This window comes from Octodon degus, unplaced genomic scaffold, assembly GCF_000260255.1.
Source record: "Octodon degus isolate 3935 unplaced genomic scaffold, OctDeg1.0 scaffold00029, whole genome shotgun sequence".
Taxonomy (NCBI): Eukaryota; Metazoa; Chordata; class Mammalia; order Rodentia; family Octodontidae; genus Octodon; species Octodon degus.
In genome coordinates this window covers 840894-849580 of record NW_004524605.1, presented here as the reverse complement: position 1 = coordinate 849580, position 8687 = coordinate 840894, and the positions used below count along the sequence as shown (strand labels likewise).

Below are 8687 nucleotides of genomic sequence, written 5' to 3'. Positions count from 1 at the left end.
GCGGAACCGGGGATTGAACTCAGGCCCTTGCGCTTGCCAGGGAAGCGCTTATTCCACTGAGCCATCTCCCTGGCCCCAATCCTGACATCTTAACGATTGGAGTCTGTCCATTCACAAACATGCTGGGAGTCTTTAAAACTTCCAATGCTTGAAATCAGGCACAGAAGCATTTCAGGTTTCGGAGTAGTTTGGATTTTGGAACAGGGATGCTCAACCTATAAAGTCTATGATGTAAATATTCCAGTATTTTATTTTTACTTTTTTTTGTGCAGGGTCTCACTGTGAAGCTCAGACTCACAGCGATCCTCCTGTTCTCAGCCTCCCTTGTGCTGGGATTAAGGTGTGCACCACCACGCCCAGACTCCACTTTGGGCTCAGCCTGACCGGGGGCAGGGCCAGCTTGGCATGTGGTGCCAGGGATCGAACCCTGGCCCATGTGCTTGCCTAAGCAAGTGCTTAGTCCAACTATTTCACTGGCCCTCCAAAGTTTAAAAAAAAAAAAAAAAAATCTAAAATCTGAAACATTTTGCTCCTGACCATTTCAGATAAGGGATAATCAACCTGTATTTGCATCATCTTCAATTCCTCTCAGAAACATTTTAGTTTTCAGGGTGTGAGACTTTCACCTCCTTGGTTAAGTTTACTTCTAAGTATCTTCTTTCTGATGCGACTGGAAAGGGAACTGCTTTTAACATTTTTTCTGACTGATCGGTGTCTGACACACACTTTGAAGATGGAGTGTATACAGGTGTGAGAGGAGAAAGGCGTGAATGATCTTGCAGCTTCTAAAACAGTGTGGTGTACAAGGAGAGCAGGTGCAGAAGAAGCAGAGCTCCTCTTTCAACACACTGCAGCCCCTCTCCTCTGCCCTGATGACCAGGGTGCTGTCCATCCCAGCCCTGGGAGTTTCTCACACCAGCTATCTGTACCCTGGTGAGAATGTTAATGCAGGCATACCCTTCACTCTAGTTCACCTGGGCATCCCTCTCCTTTGTGCTCTGCTGCAGCTCATTTGTATGGAGGTCTGGGAACTTGCTCAGGACACTGAAGCCAAACAATTCTAGAGCTGTCTCAGTTTTTTCCAATTCCTTACGGATCTTTTTGGCCTTTGCTGCCTGATGTCTAGTGTCTTGAAACTATTTTTCTATTTTGTTGTCTCTTTTTAACTATTTCATGTACAAAAGGTAAAGCAAGCCCATTATTTCATCTTGGGCTTAACCAGTTCTCGATCATAGTTTTAATTTAAACATCATTTTGGAAGAAAAATCTATTTGTCCTCCAGAATGTCCCACTTTTATTATTTTTTATGTATTTAGTACAGGGTCTACAGGATCTCACTACACAGACTGGACTCCTAGTGATCCTCCTGCTTCAGCCTCCCAAGTGCTGGGATTTCAGGCACGCTCCACCACACCCAGTCTCAACTGCCATCTCAGTGCGCCCCAGGGATGGGGACAGCATGGCATGCCAGGATCGAACCCCAGTCCCTGTGCCTGCCAAAGCAGGTGCTTTAATCCATTGAGCTACCTGGCCAGCCCTAATAAACCATTTTTTTTTTTTGTTGTTGATGATAACTTTTTTTCCCCCATAATTTTACTGAGAAACAAACAGCAATGAGACAGTATCAAATCAAATCAGTAGGACAGTTTCAATAATTAACACATTGCATACATTCTTCCTAGTGGTAATAAACCATTTTTTAAACTGTGATTTTCAGAGCAACAAGCTGGTTCTCTACTATCTTCAGTTTCAATCATTTGGGAGTTTTTATTTCTTGGATGCTCTGTCTCATCTCTGGGTAGGGATAGCTCCTGTAAGACGAATATTGTCAAACAGCTTTCTTTACACGTACTTTAGGTATAAGGTTCACTTTATACATATGCTAGAATAAGCCATTTTTCTAGGGCTCCTGAGTTCCTCTGAGTAGGAGTAGCATTTAAAGACAACCCTAGAGGAGCATGAGGTGGAATGGGGTGGGTCAGTGATTTTTTTCTTTTTGTGGTGCTGTGGATCAAACACAAGGTCTCAACCAAATGCTGTACCACTGAGCTACAGATCTGCTTTTAAAATGGTGATATCGGGGCTGGGGAGATAGCTCAGTGGAATAAGTGCTTGCCTGGCAAGCACAAAGCCCTGAGTTCAATCCCTGGTACCATAAAAAAAAAAAAAAAAAAAAAATGGTAATGTGCTAATTCCATTAGCACTTATGTATTGCATTCCCCCCTGTAGGCTCATAGTTTCAAACTCAAAACTAGGTACAGGGAAGACTTGCTTCCCTATCTCCTCAACCCTTTTCCCTTTCCCTCCCAAGTAGTAACTGTTTTACTTTAGCCCTACATTGTTGCATTTTGGGAAGCAGACACATTGGTGCACATGCAGGCGGCCCTGAGTGCACTTTCTTGCCCCCTCCCTTACGGCAGCAGCTACCCAAGCAGCTCTGCACCATGCTTCTGCCTTCCCCACAGGTCCTAGGGCTCGCTCCACAGAAGCCAGCAGAGACCTTTAGAATGCCCCCTTTACAGCTAAAAACTGTCCTGCTGCTCTCAGGACGTCGTCACTGTCACTGCCGAGAGCACTGCTTTATTCAGTCAGACCTCTGTGGAGAGGCTTTTCTTATTAAAAAACATCACACTGAAGTCTTACATCTGTCATTTTAAATTGCTGTACAGCTGCTGAGCTTGCTGTCAGGACAGACTCCTCCAACATGGCTATATTGCACACACAGCCACGGCTCAGAGGACAAGCTGCCTGTGCACTCTGAGAGCCCTCAGTGACACAGGAGATGGCCCACAGCCTCACCCAGAGCACGGTGACAACTGGAGAGTATTTCTTTTGTCAAAATGAACAAAAAAAATGTTTTGGGGGCCAGGGAGGTGGCTCAGTGGAATAAGCGCTTCCCCGGCAAGTGCAAGGGCCTGAGTTCAATCCCCGGTTCTGGGGGGGGGGGGAAGTGTTTTGACATGGTTTTAAGTCAGATTTAACTTAGCTGTGAGGCTGAAATCTTTAAACATTGTAAACACCACTGTTTTTGTTTTGGTGACCTCTATGTGTTTTTTTCACCCATTTTTTAATACTAGGTTTTCAATCCATATACATCAGGAATGTTAGTGTTTGGTTTACACATGAAGGACTTAAGTCCTTTGTAAATACGCAAACTTTGCCTACTTTGTTGCTCATTTACCTTTGATTTTTCCTTAAAAATATTTAATACAATCAAACTTATCAATTTTTAAAATTTTACTGAATTTTGAGCCATATTTAAGGTTTCAAATTCTGTTTTTTTGGAGACAAAGTCTTGTTATGTGGCTCAGACTGGCTCTGAACTTACTATGTAGCCCCAGCCTGTTATGAATTCATGGCTAGCCTCCTGTCTCAGTCTCCCAAGTGCTGGGATCACACAGGCATGTGCCATTACATACCCGTGACTCAAATTCCCCATTATAAAGGGAATTTTGGGATAGGCTTTCTTCTAGGTTTTCATGTTTATTGTTTATAAATACACTCTTGTCTCATTTAGAACTTATCCTGGTGTATACTGTGTGGCATCTGAAAGCCAATTTTTGCATCTCCGCAGTGGTCTCTCCCCTCTCTCCTTCGTTTTGAGATGGGGCCTCACTGTGTAGTCAAGGCTAGTCTCGAACCTGAGAGGCCAAGCTCTGTACCTTGTGATTCTCTCACCTCAGCCACTCAAGTAGCTGGGTCCTTGGGCGGGTGTGACTACACTTGGCTCAGCTGTTCCCTATTACTACACTGGCCACCTTTGCCACTTATTGGTAGGGTGCTTTTTATTTTATACTGAACTACATTTCCATAGACAGCTAGGTCTATCTGGGGATTTTGCATTTTATCCTATTGGTCTGTTTAGTCAGGCTGGTTTAACCTTTAACATGATTTTGAATAAGTTTTACCGTATATTATAAAACTTGGTGTGGCTAGCCAGCAGTCACTGCTTCCCCTTCTCAGTGTTTTTTTTTTTTTTTTTCTTAAAGCTATTCTTAGCGCTTACTCTTCCATGTGAATTTCACATTTTGTCTATATTCAGAAAAATATCTGAAGGTGCTTTTGTTATGATCAAGTCAAACTTCACACAGTTCTTATGTTCTTAGATTTACCAGTCTAGCCATCTATCCTGTTGCAAATGGTGCCTTCCCTTTCATTTTATTTTCTATTTGATTATTTCTCCATGTTAATTTTATATCCTGCACCTTTATCATTCTTTTTTAGGTTGTACCATGAATTCTCTGGGTTTTGGATAATCACATCACCTCTTCCAAGTGCTTTCTTTGGTTGAACTGCCTACTTCAGTTCCTCCAGCAAAAGTAAAAATACCTTTCCTCTGTTCCTGATGTTGATGTCCAATATCTTCATGCAGTATTTACTTCTGAACTTGGATTTAGTATTACTCTCTTCTTCTGGATTTGAGTTTTAAATCTTTTTGACATTTCTCATCACTCTTTAATAGTTACACACATACATGCAAATTTTTTGTCTTTTATTTAAATTTGTCTAAAAGATACTCCCCCTTGGTTCTAATAATATTTGCATCCCACTGACTCAAATACCTAAGATAAAAGTATAACTTCCCTTCATGAAGAGACTTTAATTAAAGTCTCTTACCTTCACCTAGACACCTCACCATCAATGGGGTCACTACTTTTCAATGGGGTAAACACTTTACACCTTCCTTTGGTGTTTGGTGGTAATGAAGATGATGATACAAAATAACATCTGTAGTAACTAAGATTTATTTAGCTGCCATGTGTAGTACTAGGTACTGTTATGAGCCTTTTTCATGTACTCTTCACAATTAGTTTATGACATCAATTACATTTTCGTTATTTTACAGAAAAAACTGATACAGAGAAAGTACCTACTTTGCCAAACTGATTAAGTAGGCCCTATACAGATCTGCTGAATGAGACAGCACCAGAGTACACACATATTTGTATCTGCTTTGGGAATTTGCAATTACAAAAGGTCTTTGCCATAAAAAGAAGTGCTTCCACCTCATTCTTCTGTATACTAAAGTTTCAGAATGTGAATTGGAGAAATACATATTTGGTCTGTTTTCTGGTGGCATTCAGCTCTTCATGTTTGTTTGTTTATAGTTCAGTGGCTACAGTTCAGGTCCTTGAACTCACTGTGTTGCCCAGGTTGGCCTACAACCTGCGACAATTCTCTTGCCTCAGCCTCCGAAGTGCTAGGATTAGAGATGCGCACCACCAGACAAAGCACCACTCAATTCTTAAAATCCTTGGAAATTCCAAAGTGCCAAGTGTCTCTTGCATGTTCACAAGCTGAGAGCCAGTTGGCAACCCTAGGTAGCTTCAGGGGGGTCACAGTTAAGACCAAGGCATGCTTGGGGGAAAGGGCAGGACTTTTGAACACTATCCTTCAAAGTGTGAGGAAGAGAGAAAAGGTGAAGGTTAGGATGATTACCAGTGGCCAGTGATTCAGTCAGCCATGCCAGATAACAAAGCCACCATAAAGCCACAAAAGGACTGTGTTGGAGAGTTTCCAAGCAGCCCAACATGTGGAAGGCAGAGGAGGGAATGTAAGCTCTATGCCAATTCCCACATGAGTGTTTCTTTACTTGTATCCTTTTAATATCCTTTATACTAAACTATTAAATGTAAGTAAATGCTTCTCTGAGTTCTGTGAGCTGCCCTGGTAAATTAATCAATCACCAACAGGGAATCCGGGGAGCCTCAGCCTACAGCTAGCCAGTCAGAAGCACAGGTTAGCCGGCCTGGTGTTTGCAACTGGCACTGCAGTGGAGTCAGTCCGAGACAGAGAGACGGCGCCTGCACTTGTGAGACCTCACGACCTCCGCAGACAGCCAGCATCAGAACTGAGCCAGCCGCTGCACACTGCCGGCACCAGGCAGGAAGTCTATTTGCTTGGTATGTGACAAACCCACACATAGCTGGTAGCAGATGTGTTGTGCAACTGTTAAGAGAAACCAATTTTTTAAAAATATCTTCTCCAAGAAAATCTCTAAACAAGAATGAGCTACAATTCTTGCTTCCAAAGCACTTTCCTCTTACGCTCCAGCCACGTACTCCTCTCTTTTCTCCTTCTCCTTTTCCCTCACTCTCCCTCTTGCCCTGAGGATCAAATGCAGGGACTTTGTGTGCTAAGCCAGTGGCCTACCCCTGAGCTACATCCTCAGCGTTGTCCTCTGTATTTGACTTGTGCCCCATTCACCAGGTAATAAAACTCAAGTTTTCACTTTGTCACACAGTGAATGTTAGAAATGACAAAACCATAGAAATGCATCATTTTACAAAGAAGAAACACCAAGCCCCACAGAGAACAGAGGTATCCACCTATTGTTAATGAAAGTGTTGGGACTAGCTCCTCAGTCCTGGCCGTGTAGCGTACAGTGTTTAAAAGACATTCTACATTATAAAATCTCAAGGGGCTCATGGCCAGGGGTCAAATACTATCTTATCTCACTGACCAATATACCTAATTGAACCCTATTCTATATTTGAATGCAGTGTCAAAAATGTTTTAAATTGGTAGAAAATACTTTAAAACAACTCACGTTGCTTAATAGGAATAATTGGTCAAAGCCAGATGAGACTGTCCATTGAGGACTAGTCACTGATGAAACTCAGGCCAGTATTCAGCACTCTCCCACAGACACAGAACCAGGTCTCTGTCAGCATACAAAAGAATTGTTCTCTCTCAAACACTGGTGAAATCCAAGTGTGGTGACTGTAACTGTAGCCTGGTCACCCCCACCATTCTTCGTTCACTCTCTTATCACTGTCTCTATTTTTCCTTTTTATTTCAAAAGATGTATCTCTGTCTCCCATGTATCATCTGCTTGTGTTCACAGCTCTCTGCCAGCCTCAGAGAACCCCACTTCTCTGTGCTCTTCCATGTATCGGCCTTCAGCTGCTCATCCCCTCAAGTTGTTTCTATCAAGAAAAAGTCTCGTATGGCTTCTACTGTTAGAAAGTCTTGGATTGACCCCTGATTGCTTATACAGTAAATCCAAACTCCTCAGAGTATGACCCAGGCTCTTCATATTCTAGTACTACTCAGAAAATAAAGCCTAAACTCTGTAGAATAAGATCCAAGCTAGGACTGCTTAGAGAATAAGGTCTGAACTCCTCAGACACTGACCCAAGGCCTTCATATTTTACTTCTAATTTGCTCATCTAACACTGTCCCGCACAGTCCCTCCCCTCTCCCCCACTATTTCCTAAGCTTCACCTTTCAAGTCTCTATTTCTCTGTGGCTTTGTGGAAAATGATCTCTGCCTGAAGAAGTCTTATTCACCCTCTGAAATTAAACCCAAATGTCACTACCTCCTCTGTGAAGTGGCCCTGATTTACGGAGAAGCGTCATCCTGCCCCACAGGAGTACATTTTCTACCATGCAGTATCTTCACTGTGCCCATCTGCCTTCCCAAAAGAATGTGAGCTCCTTCTATCAGTGTGGCGTGCCATGCGCTAAGGGTCTAAATGAGTATCTTCAAAATACTCTTACTTAACAGTATATTCTGCTGTTTAAGTCTGAAGCACTTGCTATATAATCTGTATATGTAATGTTCACTTATACAAATTGATCATAATAGAACATGAAAAATGCAATATTTGCAATATCTAAAAAAACCTGGTAAAACAATAACTTCTCAGCATAAAAACCTATTCTTTTCCTGTTCTTCTGGAAGTGTTAAGTCCTCCTAAATATATTAAAGAGAATCTTTTTGGGGGAGCAGGGAACCAGGGATTGAACTCAGGCCCTTGAGCTTGCCAGGGAAGCGCTTATTCTACTGAGCCAGTTCCCCAGCCCCCAAAATTCATTCTTGTTGTCATCCAACAATGACAACAGAAGTCTGCTTTTTCTGATTATATAATTTCTTCCTAGAGGAAACATCTTGATGGTATATCCACCCATCCCATTTATTTTATTTTTTAAATCTTCAAATTATTTATTTATTTGGTACAGGGTTTTACTACAGAGCTTGGACTCACAGTGCACTTGATCTTAGACAGAAGGCCGAGAAACAGTTTGGACTCATAGTGCTCCTCCTGTCTCAGCATCCCCAGCACTGGGATTATAGGCATACACCACCATGCCTGGTTTTGGGGCCGCCAGGGTGCGCCGGGGGTTCTAGGGCTGGCATGGCATGTGGCACCAGCGATCAAACCCAGGCCCTTGTGCTTGCCATGCAGGTGCTTAGATCACTGAGCTATCTCCCCAGTCCCCACCCCAGTTTAGAAGGAGAAGTTTGGAATCCAGCATTTTTCAGAGATTACTTGCAAAGTGTGTGCTCCAAAGCAGGGACGTTCTGTGGACTTCTGCAGTGACAGGCAAGTGGATGTTCCACTTGGTATATACTGACTTTTTTTCCCATAATTTTATTGAGAGACAAATAGCAATGAGACAGTTTCAAATCCAATTGGTAGGACAGTTTCAGTAATTAACACATTGCATACTCTCTTCCTAGTGGTTAACTGCTGTACAAGATGCAGACATGATATCCTCTTTACAAACACCATTAGAACAAATCCCTCTATTCATTAAGAGAATGTAACTATATATCTATCCTAACCATTCTGAATACACAGATACAAAATGGACATTCAGTGCTCACTTTGGCAGCACATAAACTAAGATTGGAATGATACAGAGAAGATTAGCATGGCCCCTCCGCAAGGATGACATGC

General features: G+C 42.4%; 1 protein-coding gene and 1 pseudogene across 1 annotated transcript in view; one reads left to right on the top strand and one right to left on the bottom strand.

Moving 5' to 3' along the window:
- Rnf130 (ring finger protein 130) overlaps positions 1 to 8687 on the bottom strand; it is a 173713-nt gene that overhangs the window by 31882 nt on the left and 133144 nt on the right.
- On the top strand, positions 8607 to 8687 carry LOC111816316 (annotated as a pseudogene).